This window comes from Scyliorhinus canicula, chromosome 9, assembly GCF_902713615.1.
Source record: "Scyliorhinus canicula chromosome 9, sScyCan1.1, whole genome shotgun sequence".
Taxonomy (NCBI): Eukaryota; Metazoa; Chordata; class Chondrichthyes; order Carcharhiniformes; family Scyliorhinidae; genus Scyliorhinus; species Scyliorhinus canicula.
Window position 1 is genome coordinate 156,105,185 of NC_052154.1, and position 18,215 is coordinate 156,123,399.

The 18,215-nt window shown below is 50.8% G+C and overlaps 1 protein-coding gene across 2 annotated transcripts in view; it reads left to right on the top strand.

Moving 5' to 3' along the window:
- The first annotated feature begins 223 nt into the window (after positions 1 to 223).
- The window catches only part of rassf7b (Ras association domain family member 7b), a 130,420-nt gene continuing 112,428 nt past the window's right edge, over positions 224 to 18,215 (top strand). The window contains exon 1 of one of the 2 annotated variants that reach the window (XM_038808002.1): positions 224 to 365. The gene's annotated coding sequence lies outside the window, so the exon portion shown is untranslated. Of the gene's footprint in view, positions 438 to 18,215 lie in introns of both variants that reach the window. The other variant, XM_038808005.1, reaches the window with a different exon arrangement.

Sequence of the window (18,215 nt, forward strand, 5' to 3'; positions counted from 1 at the left end):
AGTGCGTTGAGCTGGAACATACAGACAGTTTGGATTAGTGTAGGCAGCAATGCGGTACAATTACTCTGTTTACACCGAGCCTCCGCAGGAGCAGTTCACTGACTGGAACACCAGCATCACATGGCTGCTACTTAATCTGCTCAATGAAAGGGGCATGGGGGCTCTCCATTGGTTAACCTTCCCTTCTGAAAGCGGATCAAGTGTGTAACCAAGGCGACGTGATGCAGCTTAGCAATCATCATGCTGCAGCCCGCAGCCCCCTGGGAGCAGAGAGTGCAGTGTGAAAGCCAGAGGGCCACAGTTGCAGTGTTAACGGTCAGAGCGCAGGACTGGACGCAGAGACTTACACATTGATTCCCGTTACGGTAAGCAGCTCTCAGTGTCTGTCTGCTCCTGGTTGTTGCAGACGGTCCAGCAGGAGAGGTCCAGGCAGCATGGTGAGCGGGGGAGGAAGTGGGATGGAGGGAAGGTTGACCAATTTGGATGTTGTGAAAACAAAATAACATTTCTTAACTCTGAAAGGAAACTGGCACCTGTTGGATTGCAGGCGAGGCTTTGAGAGGTCCCACGCGTTTGTCTGTTGTAGCGGAAAGTCAGGCCGTCATTAACCATTTTTTAATATAGAGCGAGTTCTCATTAGTTCATTGCAGTGACTCTCATCTTCCAAACCGATCTTCTAGATATTCTCCACTCACAATATACAGTCATGAATCTCACTGGGATACAGTTCCACACACACTGACTCTCACTGGGGTACAGTTCCACACACACTGACTCTCATTGGGATGCAGTTCCACATACACTGACTCTCACTGGGATACAGTTCCACACACACTGACTCTCACTGGGATACAGTTCCACACACACTGACTCTCACTGGGGTACAGTTCCACACACACTGACTCTCACTGGGATACAGTTCCACACACACTGACTCTCACTGGGGTACAGTTCCACACACACTGACTCTCATTGGGATGCAGTTCCACACACACTGACTCTCACTGGGATACAGTTCCACACACACTGACTCTCACTGGGATACAGTTCCACACACACTGACTCTCACTGGGATACAGTTCCACACACACTGACTCTCACTGGGATACAGTTCCACACACACTGACTCTCACTGGGGTACAGTTCCACACACACTGACTCTCACTGGGATACAGTTCCACACACACTGACTCTCACTGGGATACAGTTCCACATACACTGACTCTCACTGGGATACAGTTCCACACACACTGACTCTCACTGGGATACAGTTCTACACACACTGACTCTCACTGGGATACAGTTCCACACACACTGACTCTCACTGGGGTACAGTTCCACACACACTGACTCTCACTGGGATACAGTTCCACACACACTGACTCTCACTGGGATACAGTTCCACATACACTGACTCTCACTGGGGTGCAGTTCCACACACACTGGGCGCAATTCTCCGCTACCACGCCGGGTGGGAGAATCGCGGGAGGGCCCTCCAACTAATTTCACGACCCCCTGGTGCCCCCTGCGATTCTCCCATCCCCCGCTGGGAAGAATCGCCGCTCGCCGTTTTTCACGGCAACCGGCAATTCTCCGACCCGGATGAGCCGAGCGGCCTGCCGTTCACGACCGTTTCACGACGGCGGCAACCACACCTGGTCGCTGCTGTCGTGAAATCGCCGTGAGATGCCCGTTTTGGGGCTTGTAGGGGACCTGGTGGGGAATGAGCACCACGACTGTGCTCGAGAGGGGACAGGCCCGCGATCGGTGCCCACTGATCGTTGGGCCGGCGTCTCAATGGGACGCACTATTTCCCCTCCGCCGCCCCGCACGATCAAGCCACCACGTCTTGCGGGGCCGCTGAGGGGAAAGACGGCCACCGCGCATGCGCGGGTTCGAGCTGTCAGCCGTCGTGACGTCAGCCGCGCATGCGCGGGTTGGAGCCACCAACCTGCACATGCGCGGCTGATGTCACATAGGTGCCGCCGTCGCGTCACTCTCGGCGCACCGCCCGGCGGCCGAGAGTTATGGAGCACCGCTCCTAGCCCCGCCGGGAGGGGAGAATAGGGGGCGAGGAGCGGCCTCCGAGGTCGTCGTGAAACTCGGCACTGCGCCAAACGCGATTTTGGAGGATCCAGACCACTGACCCTCACTGGGATACAGTTCCACACGCGCCGACGCTCGCTGGGATACAGTTCCACACGCGCCGACCCTCGCTGGGATACAGTTCCACACGCGCCGACCCTCGTGGGGATACAGTTCCACGCACGCCGACCCTCGCTGGGATACAGTTCCACACGCGCCGACCCTCGCGGGGATACAGTTCCACACGCGCCGACCCTCGTGGGGATACAGTTCCATGCGCGCCGACCCTCGCTGGGATACAGTTCCACACGCGCCGACCCTCGCGGGGATACAGTTCCACACGCGCCGACCCTCGCTGGGATACAGTTCCACACGCGCCGACCCTCGCAGGGATACAGTTCCACATGCGCCGACCCTCGCTGGGATACAGTTCCACGCGCGCCGTTCCTCGCTGGGATACAGTTTCACGTGTGCCGATCCTCGCTGGGATACAGTTTCACGTGTGCCGATCCTCGCTGGGATACAGTTTCACGTGTGCCGACCCTCGCAGGGATACAATTCCACATGTGCCGACCCTCGCTGGGATACAGTTCCACCCGTGTCGACCCTCACGGGGATACAATTCCACATGCTCCGATCCTTGCTGGGATACAGTTCCACGCGTGCCGACCCTCACGGGGATACAGTTCCATACGCGCTGACCCTCGCAGGGATACAGTTCCACACGCGCCGACCCTCGCGGGGATACAGTTCCACACGCGCCGACCCTCGCGGGGATACAGTTCCACGTGCGCCGACCCTGGCGGGGATACAGTTCCACGTGCGCTGACCCTGGCGGGGATACAGTTCCACACGCGCCAACCCTCGCGGGGATACAGTTCCACGCGCGCCGACCCTCGCGGGGATACAGTTCCACACGCGCCGACCCTCGCGTGGATACAGTTCCACACGCGCCGACCCTCGCGTGGATACAGTTCCACACGCGCTGGCCTAAGGGTGATACAGGCACCGGCTGCCTTACTGGGCTGGGATGACACAAGCACCAGGTACTTCCTTACTTGGGTATGTACAATTTCCACAGGTACCAGCTCCCTTGCTGGGCTTGGGGAGCCACAGGCCCCATTTGTCCTCGTGGGTAGACATAAACAAACCCAGTGTCCTGGCCAATATTTATCCTTAAATCAACATCACCAAAGCAGATTATCATTGCCTCATTGATATTTGGGAACACTTGCTGTGCACAAATTGGACTGTTACGTTGCCTACTTTACAGCAGTGACTACGCTTCCAAAGTAAGTGATTGTTAAGCTCTTTGGGATATTCCGGAGTTATGAAACGTACTGCATAAACAAATATTCTTTCTCAACAGGGGAATGGACAAGAATTATCCGGTAAATGATCCCTTGTCATAAAAGAACAATGAAGTGATAATAATTTAATTGCAATGTCCGGCAGCTTCTCGGATTAAAAATACTCTTAGCCTGTCTCCTCAGGAGTTGAAGTCTGATTTTGCTCTAGTATATTTCCAGCCTCTCTCTTGCTGTCTGTTAATGATGCACTAATGAATGTCTGGCTGAAGGATAATTAAATAGAAGCAACGGTAGCGCTAATAGCATCAATTCCATTTTGTTAGAGGTTAAATAGAGTTCAGCTATTCCTAGATCATCCAAAGTGCGCAGCTTTCCATGTTTTGATTTCGGATTTGAGCTGCTTCAGAACACATCAGTCTTCTTACTAAAAAGCGATAGCCATGATTTAACCACTGCGATGCGCCCGGCACCGATCTGGGTCAAAATCAAGATTTGCGTCAGGTGCAACCAGTTTGCAGTTCACCCGGCCTGCTCCCGATGGCGAGTTCCGGATCTCGCCCAAAGGTGGTGAACTATTGTTAACTCTCATTTCAATCTCATTAGCGAGATTGTAGTCGAATGCAATGACCACCCGGGAATGACCCAATTCCCCAGCCAGAAATCATATGTGTGGCATTTAGTAGTTCTTTTTAAAAATGTGAAGCTAGCACGATGGCCTCTGAGGGGATGTGAGTAGCCATTTCCAATTTCCAACATGCAGCCCCACCGCTGGTCGCCCCTGGGCTGGTAGGGGGGGGGGGGGGGGGGGGGGGGGGGTGAGGGGCTTTGCGTCTGTGAGGCCTTCAAACCACCTTTAAATATTGTGGAGGCTCATATCAGGGACAACCAAAGCTTCAGCCTGTCTGTCCTGACAGACTCTTCCAGGACACAGCCCTGCTGCAGTTTCTCTCCTGAAAGGCAATTTCACTCCCTTTGACTGTGAGCAGCCTCTAGCTTCACAGCTGCAGGCTATTTCAAATGAGAAATTAGCCTTGTTAGTTGTGATACCAATTCACACCCCTCAACTCTCAAGTGCCTCTGCGTAGGCACAAGTGCCATGTCTCAGAGGATGATTAGTGCACTGCATGTCAAGTAAACTTTGATGCCTGAACAGTGTGCCTGACCTCTAGGAGCGTCAGCTGCCAACAGTCAAACACTAAAGAGTTGGGCTTCAGCGCTGGGGATTCTCTCAGTTTAACTCAGTTTGCCAGACTCAGGTTGGTGCTGCAGAGCGAGGCCAGCAGTGTGGATTCAATTCTCATACCGTCTGAATGAATCTTAAACTTGCCCAATGCCTGAGGTGTGGTGATCCTCAGGTTAAATCACCACTAGTCAGCTCTCCCTCTCACAGGGGGAAAGCAAACTATGGTTATCTGGGACCATGGCGACTTTATCTTTTACTGTTTAGCAGTGTGTCGGATTGCTGAAAATGGGGCTCAGAAGCCTGGACCGCTCTGGTGATGCATTGCCACAACGAGGAGCAGGTCTGCGCGCTGCCATGCTTGTGTGTTGACTGGGAGGGAATTGTGAGGGAGTGTTTTAAAAGAAGCTCCAACCTGTTAGCAGCGAGATGCTGGTCTGGTGAATCAGCGAGACGCGAGACTGGTGAATCAGACAGCGAGGCTGGTGAATCAGACAGCGAGGCTGGTGAATCAGACAGCGAGGCTGGTGAATCAGACAGCGAGGCTGGTGAATCAGCAAGACGCGAGACTGGTGAATCAGCAAGACGCGAGACTGGTGAATCAGACAGCGAGGCTGGTGAATCAGCAAGACGCGAGACTGGTGAATCAGCAAGACACGAGACTGGTGAATCAGACAGCGAGACTGGTGAATCAGCGAGACGCGAGACTGGTGAATCAGATAGCGAGACTGGTGAATCAGCAAGACACGAGACTGGTGAATCAGACAGCGAGACTGGTGAATCAGATAGCGAGACTGGTGAATCAGCAAGACGCGAGACTGGTGAATCAGCGAGACGCGAGACTGGTGAATCAGATAGCGAGACTGGTGAATCAGCGAGACTGGTGAATCAGCAAGACGCGAGACTGGTGAATCAGCAAGACGCGAGACTGGTGAATCAGCAAGACGCGAGACTGGTGAATCAGCAAGACGCGAGACTGGTGAATCAGCAAGACGCGAGACTGGTGAATCAGACAGCGAGACTGGTGAATCAGACAGCGAGACTGGTGAATCAGACAGCGAGACTGGTGAATCAGACAGCGAGACTGGTGAATCAGACAGCGAGACTGGTGAATCAGACAGCGAGACTGGTGAATCAGACAGCGAGACAGCCAGTAATGGCGAGAAGCTCGTGGGGGATCAGTTTTGTTACGGAGCACGATCTTGCCAATGCGGCCATTGAGAATCTTTTTGCCAAACGCGGCCAAAATTATACTTAGAAATGTTTCCATTGAATCGTACCTAGTGTTTATTTTAACAAGTGAAATTCCTTCTAATTCCTGGGCCATATGGCAGGGTCATCATATTTTATTCATAAGCAGCCTCGGTGTGGGACCCTCCCAGCAGGGCGGAGCTCCCTCGGTGTGGGACCCTCCCAGCAGGGCGGAGCTCCCTCGGTGTGGGACCCTCCCAGCAGGGCGGAGCTCCCTCGGTGTGGGACCCTCCCAGCAGGGCGGAGCTCCCTCGGTGTGGAACCCTCCCAGCAGGGCGGAGCTCCCTCGGTGTGGGACCCTCCCAGCAGGGAGGAGCTCCCTCGGTGTGGGACCCTCCCAGCAGGGCAGAGCTCCCTCGGTGTGGGACCCTCCCAGCAGGGCGGAGCTCCCTCGGTGTGGGACCCTCCCAGCAGGGCGGAGCTCCCTCGGTGTGGGACCCTCCCAGCAGGGCGGAGCTCCCTCGGTGTGGGACCCTCCCAGCAGGGCGGAGCTCCCTCGGTGTGGGACCCTCCCAGCAGGGCGGAGCTCCCTCGGTGTGGGACCCTCCCAGCAGGGCGGAGCTCCCTCGGTGTGGGACCCTCCCAGCAGGGCGGAGCTACCTCGGTGTGGGACCCTCCCAGCAGGGAAGACCCCACGTCACTACCACACTGCGTCTTACAGCAGAGATTTTGTGCTCAATTTTCAAGTAACATTTGAACCCACAATCCTCTGACTCAGAGGCAGTTTTGCAACCCAGAGCTGATCTCCATAAAACGTTTTGTAATTTAAAAAAAAAATCCTTACACAGGATGTAGATGTCACTTGTTTGGCGAGTATTTATTGCCTTTCCTAATTGCCCTTCAGAAGATGGGTGTGCTCTGCTTCTTGAACTGCTGCAGTCTGTGGTGTAGGTGCAGCCACATTGCTGTTAGGGAGGGAGTGCCAGGATTTTAACTCGGTGACAGTGAAGGAACATCGATACATTTCCAAGTCATGATGGTGAGTGACTTGGAGAGAAATTGCAGGTGATGGTGTTCCCAGGTATCTGCTTCTCCTTCTTGGTGGTAGAGTTTGCAAAGATCTGTCGAAGCGGCCTTGGTGAGTTGCTGCAATGTATCTCATAGATCAGTCTGTTGGTTATCCGTCAGTGGAATCCTCCGTTTCGCCGGATTTCCCGACTGCAATGGGAATTCCATTGGCAGCTACCGGGATGGAGAATCCCACTGCCGGTGGGGGTGCGCCAACCCAGAAACTAGGTGCAGCGGGATGGAGAATCCCACCAGTGTTTTTCAAACTTTTTTTTTCCCTGGACCCACCTTTTGCCAACTAGCTGACCTTCATGGCACACTCCACGTTCACTTACCTTTAATGTGAAAGGGAAGCCTGCTAGAACATAGAAAAATACAGCACAGAACAGGCCCGTCGGCCCACAATGTTGTGCTAAACTTTTGTCCTAGATTAAGAACAAATTAATCTACACCCCATCATTCTACCGTAATCCATGTACCTATCCAATAGCCGCTTGAAGGTCCCTAATGTTTCCGACTCAACTACTTCCACCGGCAGTGCATTCCATGCCCCCACTACTCTCTGGGTAAAGAACCTACCTCTGACATCCCCCCTATATCTTCCACCCATTCACCTTAAATTTATGTCCCCTTGTAATGGTTTGTTCCACCCGGGGAAAAAGTCTCTGACTGTCTACTCTATCTATTCCCCGATCATCTTATAAACCTCTATCAAGTCGCCACTCATCCTTCTCCGTTCTAATGAGAAAAGGCCTAACACCCTCAACCTTTCCTCGTAAGACCTACTCTCCATTCTAGGCAACATCCTGGTAAATCTCTTTTGCACCTTTTCCAAAGCTTCCACGTCCTTCCTAAAATGAGGCGACCAGAACTGCACACAGTACTCCAAATGTGGCCGTACCAAGGTTTTGTACAGCTGCATCATCACCTCACGGCTCTTAAATTCAATCCCTCTGCTAATGAACGCTAGCACACCATAGGACTTCTTCACGGCTCTATGCACTTGAGTGGCAACTTTCAAAGATCTATGAACATAGACCCCAAGATCTCTCTGCTCCTCCATATTGCCAAGAACCCTACCATTAACCCTGTATTCCACATTCATATTTGTCCTTCGAAAATGGACAACCTCACACTTTTCAGGGTTAAACTCCATATGCCACTTCTCAGCCCAGCTCTGCATCCTATCTATGTCTCTTTGCAGCCCACAACAGTCCTCCTCACTATCCACAACTCCACCAATCTTCGTATCGTCTGCAAATTTACTGACCCACCGTTCAACTCCCTCTTCAAAGTCATTAATGAAAATCACAAACAGCAGAGGACTCAGAACTGATCCCTGCAGTACGCCACTGGTAACTGGGCTCCAGGCTGAATATTTGCCATCCACCACCACTCTCTGACTTCTATCGGTTAGCCAGTTCGTTATCTAACAGGTCAAATTTCCCACTATCCCATGCCTCCTTACTTTCTGCATAAGCCTACCATGGGGAACCTTATCAAATGCCTTACTAAAATCCATGTACACCACATCCACTGCTTTACATTCATCCACGTGCTTGGTCACCTCCTCAAAAAATATAATAAGACTTGTGAGGCAAGACCTACCCCTCACAAATCCGTGCTGACTATCGCTAATCAAGCAATGTCTTTCCAGATGCTCAGAAATCCTATCCCTCAATACCCTTTCCATTACTTTGCCTACCACCGAAGTAAGACTAACTGGCCTGTAATTCCCAGGGTTATCCCTATTCCCTTTTTTGAACAGGGGTCCTCATGATCTCACTTGAATCAGATTCAAAGGAGGAAAGGACAATGCTTATTTCAGACAGAGTTCAGCCAGTTCCTTTGTGCTGTCTTCATCTTTATGAAAATGGAAAATCTAACCTCACACATGTAGGACATCGTGAAGGGAAATAGCAACAAAATACTTCTCAGCACTGGATACTCCAGGGAGATGCTATTCCAGAATGCTGACAGCCTCATGGGCTTTTGGTGTGTTTTTAATGTGGTATCACAAGTCAGCCATGGCAGCGTATGGAGTCAGCTCTAAGTTAATAACTGACTCTGAGGTCTCAATCCGAAAAATAATTTTTCACCCATCAGTTTTCTCTTTCAAAATCTGAAACTTCTTCTCATTTGCCAGTACTTTCCTGCATATAACACACATGGCCTTTGCATCCTTATTTGCATTGGCACAATTGACAAAACCATACCTCAAGAAATCATCTTTATATAGCTTTATTCCTGAGTTAAGTTTCTTCTTTGGAGGCTGTTATCCAAAGGCCATGGAGCTCTGTACATAACGGACACGAGCACTGCTCTGCCCAGCCCTGGACTCTCTTAAGCAGCTCTCTCCAACAGATTCTGTTGTGAGATCCTGTCCAGTAGGCACACCACATATTTGAGTCTCTGGCCGTCTCGTACTGTTAAGAAAACAATCCATTGTCACAGTCATCTTGCAAGCAACTGGAAAATGGAAGCCACTATGCTCTGTGATTTGGCAGCAAAAGCATGTACATAGGGGGTGCTTGACGTCAGGTGTACACCCAGAACCCGTGACCTGCTCTCTGCTGCCCCTTCTGGCTGGAAGAATGCATATAGCCTTATTTATTTTCATAAGGCAGCAGCGGCCACCATTCTGAATGTAAACGCTGGTAGTGGCCGTCCGACGCTTCTCCCACGATCGGAACCACCTCAGGAACGCCGTGACTGATCGCTCTGCGACCGCTGCGACACTCACCCGCGACCCATCCGTGGGTAACGACCCGCACTTTGAAAACCCTGTTGGAGATGGTACACACTGCTGCCACTGTGAGGGAGTGAATGTGTGTGGGTGGGATGTCAACCAAACAGATTGCTTTGTTCTGGATGGTATTGAGTTTCTCAAGTGTTGTTGCTGCACTCATCTAGGCAAGTGGCGAGCAGTTCATCACACTCTGGACTTGTGCATTGTAGACAGTGGGCAACAGGCTTTGGGGAGTCAGGGCACTAGTTATTCATTGCAGGATTCCTAGCCTCAATTTTGCAAAATGCCTGTATATAAATGCATGTTCTTAAAGCTGGTTTACAATCTGGAGTTAACTTGATTTTCTTTGTAAGAAGTCTTACAACACCAGGTTAAAGTTCAACATGTGTATCAAACACTAGCTTTCGGAGCACTGCTCCTTCCTCAGGTGAGGAATTCACCGAAGGAGGGAGCAGTGCTCTGAAAGCTAGTGTTTGAAAAAAACCAGTTGGACTTTAACCTGGTGTTGTAAGACTTTTTACTGTGCTCACCCCAGTCCAACTCTGGCTTCTCTACATCTTGATTTTCTTTGTGTGTGTGTGTGTGTGGTGTGCGTGTGTGTGGGAATCCAGCGATTCTCAAATGTGTATATAAGAACTCCATAATTATTGGTTCAGCCTGGTCTCCCGGCTGTCGTACACAGTGCGGCACCACCAGAACTTCCCATTTCAAACAGTTTCCCAAAGCCAGGCATATACTGAACCCAATGGTAAATAAAGGAACTGGATAATGAGCAGCCGAGATCTGCACACTGTGGGGTGTTTAGGTCAACAGAACCCCTATTGATCTCAAACACAATGCCTGATTTAATGTGCACTGCGCGTTAACAGCTTGCATCTCAAACAATGGCCCTATCCAAATCTTCTCTTGTTTGATCAAAGTGAACATTCTTTAGGCAGAAGACAAATAGCATCAGGTGTCAGAGTGGGAGACTTGAGTCATCACCCATGTATAGTCACAATGAAATGTGCTGAAGAGTTAGAGGAGCAAATCTGATTCCTTTTGTTGCTGTCCTTTTGTCACAATGTATGAGATAACACAAAGGATTGATTCAATTCATTATTTCCCGAGATTCGAGGGGAGCCGGGGATTGAATCTCTCGAGTACATCCTGAATTGTGGTGTGAGAAATGCATTGTGAAGATATATAGTTTCCAGAATGAAGGAGCAGCACTCCAATTCTGCACTCTTGTGTGTCACTGATTTTCATCACTCCATCATTGGCAGCTATGCCTTCAACTGCCTCGTCCCCTAATCTCTGGAATTAAACCTCTCTGCCTCTCCACTTCTCCATTGAATACATAGAATCCATGCAGTGCAGAAGGAGGCTATTCGGTCCATCGAGCCTGCACTGACCCTGCGAAAGAGCACTCCAACTAGGCCCACTACCTAGTTATTGATTTCATTATTGATTTCATTGATTGAAATCATAATCTGCACATCCTAGGACACTAAGGGCCAATTTAGCATGGCCAATCCACCTATCCTGCACATCTTTGCACCATGGGGAGGAAACCGGAGCATTCGGAGGAAACCCATGCAGACACTGGGAGAAAGTGCAAAACTCCACACAGACAGTGACCCAAGGATGGAATTGAATCCTGGTCTCTGGCGCTGAGGCAGCAGTGCTAACCTCTGTGCCATCCTTCATTGTATTTACAGCACAGAAACCATGCCACTGTCATCTCTTAAAATAGACATTTTTGACCAGATCTTTGGCCATCCTAATATATCCCCTGGTGTCATAACCTGTCTGAGTTTTGCCCCTGGCAATTGTCCCGAATTTCTTACTATAACTGGTAAAGTCTGATAGCTCAATGGCTAGAGCATGGGGCAGAATGATGACAATGGCGTGGTCTCAATCCTCCTATCGGTTGTGGTAATTGATGGAGGTCTGCCTTCTTGCCTTGCATCACGCCTGTGGAGTGGTGACCCTCAAGCTATATATAACCAATTGTCTTTCTTTAATGGAGAGAGATGCCTATGGCTCTTTGTGGACTATGACTAATTGCTTACTATAATTTGTATTTACATAGACGCTTCAATACAATGAAACATTCCAAGGGACATCATAGGTGTGTTTTTAAAGCACTGAACCATGTAAAGAGATATTAGGAAAGCAAAATATTGGGGAAGCTGGAAATTGGAACTAAAAACAAAATTGTTCAGCAGTTCGGAGAGCATCAGTGGAGGGAAATGGAGCTAATATTTCAGGTTGAGATAACCTTTCATTAGAACTGAAGAAAGATAGAAATGTAACATGAGTGTGGGTGAATAAGAGAATGGTCAAAGAAGGAGGGTTTAAAGATTGTCTTAAAGGACAAAGGGGAAGTTAGGGAGGGGATTCCAGAGTTTAGCGGCCAGGCAACTGAAGGCCTAATGGTAGAGTGATTAAAATCAGTGTGCTCAAGAGCCCAGAACTGGAAGAATGCGGGGATCTCGGGGAGATTACAAAGATAGGCCATGAAGACGAGGATGAGAATATTAAATTCAAGCAGGCATTGCTTTACTGGGAGCCAGGGGAGTTGGGTGAACAGTACCTGGTCCAAGTAAGGACATGTGCATGACAGCAAGAGGATGTAAATGAGTGCAAATTGGTCTTCATAATAACAGTAATAATAACCTTTATTATTGTCACAAGTAGGCTTACATGAATACTGCAATGACGTTACTGTGAAAAGCCCCCAGTCATCACACTCCGGTCCCTGCTCGGGTACACTGAGGGAGAATTCAGAATGTCCAATTCACCTAACATCATATCTTTTGGGACCTGTGGGAGGAAACCGGAGGAAACCCACGCAGACACGTGGAGAACGTGCAGACTTCGCACAGACAGTGTCCCAAGCTGGGAATCGAACCTGGGTCCCTGGTGCCGTGAAGCAACAGTGCTAACCACTGTGCTGCCATGCCTTAATTTTTTTTTAAATGTTTTTTATTCGGTTTTTTGTACATGGTATATTTACAGGTGTACACAAAGAGAAACCAAAAATAGATAACAAAAACAAAAACACTACATAAATTTAAAAAACGTATAAATAATAACCAAGGGGCGGGAGAGTAGAAGCTGGGGAAGTGTATATACAAATAAGCAATGGAGAGACAATACATTATACAAATCTGGGGGAGGGGGGGCTTGCACAAGCAAAACAAAACTGGGTGTGATACTGATGTTGCTTGCTTCTCCTGGTCGTTTTTCACTGTGGGGTGTTTGCCTCCGCTTCTAACGTCTGTCATTCCTTCCTCCTATACTTTCTTACTCTCTGTTGCCCTGCTGTGTTCGTTACGGTCGCTGTTGTTTCCTGTGCTCTCCTTCCAGTTTATGTTCCCTCATCTTTTTTCCCCTCTGACTCCCCTCTATTTTTCTTTGCCCCCTGTCTTTCCTTCTTCCCTGCCCCCTCCCCCCCCCCCCCCTCCTCTGCAGCTCCCCTTTCTTTTCTGTTGTGTTTGGCTACCAACTCTTTCACTGTCCCCCCAACCCCCAGTCCTCCCTCCCTTCCTTCTCTTTTCTCAGGTATCAGCTACTTTCACTGGCTCCTGGCTACTTGATTGTTTGTTGGCCACCAACAGGTCCCAGAATAGTTGGGTGAATGGCTCCCATGTCCTGAAGAAGCCATCTTCTGACCCCCGGGTGGCAAATTCGATTTTCACCATTTGGAGAAATTCCGATAGTTCGGACAGCCAGTCTGCAGCTTTGGGTGGTGCTGCTGACCCCTATCCAAGTAGGATTCTACGGCGAGCGATCAGGGAGGCAAAGGCAAGGCATCCGCCCTCCTCACCATGAAGAGATCTGGCTGGTCTGATACCCCGTACCCATCAAGTCTGGGGCAAGACCAGAACATGTGGCAATGGTTGGCCAGGCCTCCTTGGCACCGTTCAAATCAGTCCTCCACCTCTAGGAAGAACCTACTCATTCAGGTTCTTGTTAAGTGGGCTCTATGTACCACTTGAGTTGCGTTAGGTTGAGACTTGTGTACGTGAGAGTGGAGTTGACCCTATGTAGTGCTTCGCTCCAGAGTCTCCACCCTATTTTGTGCCCCAACTCTTCCTCCCATTTCTTCCTCGTTGTGTTCAGTCCAGTGTCGGCCCTCTTTACCAGTCGTTCGTACATGTTGCTTCAGTTTCTTTTACCTAGAATGTTTGCGTCCAGTAACTCCTCCATTAGTGTCTATCATGGTGGTCGTGGGTACGTCCTTGTCTCCTTCCGTAGGAAGTTTTTAAGCTGCAGGTATCTGAGTTTGTTGCCCTTAGCTAGCTGGAATCTCTCCGTCAGTTCGTCCAGTGTTGTGACCCTGCCGTCAGTGTATAGGTTCCTAACTGTCAGTGTCCCCCAGTCCTGTCTCCACCTTTTAAAGGCTGCGTCGGTGAGCGCTGGCATGAACCTATGGTTGTTGCAGATGGGGGCTCTGTTGGACATTTCGGGAAAGCCGAGTTGCTGCCGTAACTGGTTCCAGGTCTGGAAGGTGGCTACCACCACTGGGCTACTGGAGTGTTTTTTGGGTGGGGGTGGGAGTGCCGCCGTGGCGAGGCCTCGGAGCGAGGTGCCCTGCAGGAGGCCTCGGAGCGCGGCTTCTGGCTCCTTCATCCATTTCATTACTCTTTCTGCTGCTGCCGCCCAGTGGTAGAATTGTAGGTTTGGGAGGGCTAGCCCTCCCCTCGACTTTGTTTTCTGTAGGACCTTCTTTGGGATCCTAGCATCCCCCCCCCTACAAACACCATGATTAATTTGTCCAGTGAGTTGAAAAAGGCCTTGGGGATATAGACTGGGATGGATCTAAGCAGGGAGAGATACCTAGGCAGCACGTTCATTTTGATCGTCTGCACTCTCCCCGTGAGGGAGAGTGGGAGTGTGTTCCATCTTTGCAGGTCCTTTTTTACTTGGGTTGGATTTGTTTATTGTCACGTGTACCGAGGTACAGTGAAAAGTATTTTTCTGCGAGCAGCTCAACAGATCATTAAGTACATGGGAAGAAAAGGGAATAAAAGAAAATACATAATAGGGCAACACAAGCTATATAATGTAACTACATAAGCACTGGCATCGGATGAAGCATACAGGGTGTAGTGTTCTCAGACTTCTGTATCTCCTGCCCGATGGAAGAAGTTGGAAGAGTGAGTAAGCCGGGTGGGAGGGATCTTTGATTATGCTGCCCACTTTCCCCAGTCAGCGGGAGGTGTAGATGGAGTCAATGGATGGGAGGCAGGTTCGTGTGATGGACTGGGCAGTGTTCATGACTCTCTGAAGTTTCTGTCAGACTGGTCAGGTTTCACTTGTGAACCCTCACCCAGTCGTGAGCGATTTGGATCCACAGATGGCGGAATTTGTGTTGGAAGTTCTCGCTTTTGCTCATGTTGAGTATGTAGCCCAAGAAGGCACCAAACTCTCTCAGGAGCGCGATGATTCCTTCCATGCTGCTTTGTGGGTCCGAGATGTAGAGGAGCAGGTTATCTGCATAGAGCGAGACTACCTTAATGACCCATTTAGCGGGCCTGGCACCCTAATCTCCGGCCCGCCATGATTCTCCGGTCCCATAAACCGGGTATTATGTGGGCAGGGATTACTACAGGTCTCACCAAACATGAGCCTGGTGTGGTGGTCCTCGCAATGGGCCAATGGGGTAACCCCTCAAGGGAGTTTCCCCCAAAGTCAAGGCCACCCTCACCCCCCCCCCCCCAAATGCACTTGACGCCCATCCTTCGGCTACCAGACCATCCCCACACCACCTCCAGAGACCCCACCCCTCCCCCCCCGAGGGACCCCTGAACAGGGAGACCCCCTGAATAGGGAGATTCCCTGAGGGACCCCCTTAACAGGGAGACCCCCACAAGGACCCCTTTAATGGGGGTCTTTCCCAGGGTCCCCTTAATAAGGAGACACCCCTTAATAGGGAGACCCCAAAAAGGACCGCCTTAATAGGAAGACCCTCCCAGGATACCCTTAACAGAAAGACCCTCCCAGGAATGCCTATATAGGAAGAGCCCCCAAGAACCCTGTGAATAGGGGGAACCCCCCCAGGGACGCCGGAATAGGAAGATCCTGCAAAGGGACCCCTGAATAGGGAGACTCCCCATGAGAACCCCCCCTGAATAGAGAGACTCTCCCAGGGACCACCTGAATAGGGAGACCCCCCCGGGACCCCCTAACTGAAGGAAACCCTTAAAGAGACTTCCAATGTTCACAAACATCAACCACATCAAAGAGAGGTAAGCGCATTCCAATCACCAAGTTCACTCCAATCACTCAAGCATGAGATTGCAATGCACTTAGCTCTTTTTGATGTGGTTGATGTTTGTAAACATAGCGGTTTCAGCACTTAGAGTCACTTATCCATGAAGGGAGATGAATGAATCAAGGTAGTAGCTGTTTTTTGGAAGTGGTCATTCACAGCCCACAACTAGAAATTAATGAATGTTTTGTAGCTAATGGATCTCGGGGCTGAAACAAGGGTCACAGCTGTTCTCCATTCAGGAATAGACACATAGAGCTTCCAGGCAAGTGCTACAGCTGTACTTTATTTCACTTACGCTGTCTCGATAGCTCTCTAGCTTCCAGACAGGGGTCTCTTTTCTTGGAGGGGGCATGTGGGGAGCGGGTCCTGCAAGCAGTTCCTTCAGTTGGGGAATGCCGGAGGGGTCTCCCTATTCAGGGGTCTCTGTGGGGGTCCCTTTATTTAAGGGGTCCATGTGGGGGGGTTCTGTCAGTGAGGGGTCCTTGGAGGTCTCCCTATTCAGGGTATCCTGGGGGTATGCCCCCATCAGGTGACCCTGGGGGAGAGTCTCCCTCTCCCCGGGATCCTTGGGCGTTGGGATCTCCCTGTTCAGGGGATCCCTGGGGGAGGGGGGTTCTCCCTGTTCAGGGGATCCCTGGGGGAGGGGGGTTCTCCCTGTTCAGGGGATCCAGTGGGGGTGGGATCTCCCTGTTCAGGGGTTCCAGTGGGGGTGTCATCTCCCTGTTCAGGGGATGCAGTGAGGGAGGAGTCTCCCTGTTCAGGGGTTCCAGTGGGGGAGGGGTCTCCCTGTCAAAGAGGTCCCTGGGGGAGGGGACTCCCTAGTTAGTAGACCCTGGGGGTGGGGTGGTCAGGACACCCTGTACTTTGGGATCAGCATGCACCAAAGCAATCTGGGACGGGGGGAGCTGCTTTTGTAGTGTGGGGGCAGGGTGGGGGAAGGGCTTTGGGGGCTGGTTTGTGGTGTGTTGGGGGTTGCCTCGGGACTTTGCTACTGGGCCACCTGCTCGAAATGGCAGCCTGATAGCAGGAGTCCTTCTGGAATCCCTCGCATTCCTAGCCATACATAAATATGCATGGCAGGGCAGCTTGTGGCGCAGTGGATAGCACTGGGACTACGGCACTGAGGACCCAGGTTCGAATCCTGGCCCTGGGTCACTTTCCATGTGGAGTTTGCACTTTCTCCCCGTGTCTGCTTGGGTTTCGCCCCCACAACTCAAAGATGTGCTGGTTAGGTGGATCGGCCTCGCTAAATTGCCCCTTAATTGGAAAACAAAAATAATTGGGTATTCTAAATTTTAAAAAATAAATAAATAAATACATAAATAAATTTGCATGGCAAGGGATACGGAATTGCTTCCCGGCTTGCGCGCCCGGGGGAACGTAAATCAGTTGAAATTCTCCCCCGTTGGGCGAACGGTCTTCCAAATGGAGAATCTCACCCAGCGGCTCCTGTCACTTGGCAACAGTCAATAAAACACGCTTTGCATCCAGATGGTACGTGCACTGTGGGAAGTTTCATTTAAATACTTGTTTTGGTGGGCATTATTTTCCACCAACTGGTGTCCCTGTTTGGTTTTCCTGACCTTCACAGGGACTGGTTGGCCATGGAGCCCGAGAAACATTCAAAACGTTTCCCTCGAAAGGCCATTCAGTTGCATTGATCTGATGGTGTTGACAATGTCCACGGTTCTGATTTGCGATTCATCCACCAGTGAAGCCAGAGAGCTATAGACAGTCCTTCCCATTGTCCCAGCCTTTAATAATTCAAACCAGGCCCAACCAGCAACACAACTGAGCTACCATTCAGAGACCGGCAACAGTCTGATTGACTGGCGTCTCTGCTGAATGGCAGAGTCGCCAGGGAGATAGATGGTGCCCGATGCTGGTACAACACCCACCCAAGGCCTCATCGTTGCTGGATTCCAGGCAGAGATGAATGATGGCAGGAGAGGGTTGAGGGGTGGAGGTCAGTGGGGAGGGGAGGGGATAAAAAGGACAGGGTGTGTGTCTCTCAGTGAGTCCCTCCCCTTCCTCATCCTGTGTCCCTCAATCAGGCACTAAGTGCCTTTGAATGAGAACTCCCCCCACCCTGTGAACCTGCAAGAAATGATGCATGGATTTGCTTGTTGTGCACCCTGCCTGGTGAATACCCTGCCCGGTTAACTAATTGCCCAAGTGGGAACCTCACTTGGCAGGGTGGGAAGGTCATCCATGGGCCTTCCCATGGGGTGGAGGCGGGAAGGCGGCCGGGTCCCCACCTGATTAACTGCACCCCTGCTGCCAAACGCCCCCTGGAGGAGGGCACAATAGTCCACCCACCACCTCCTAATCACTGTCTCACACACAGTCAGACGCTAATCACCAGTT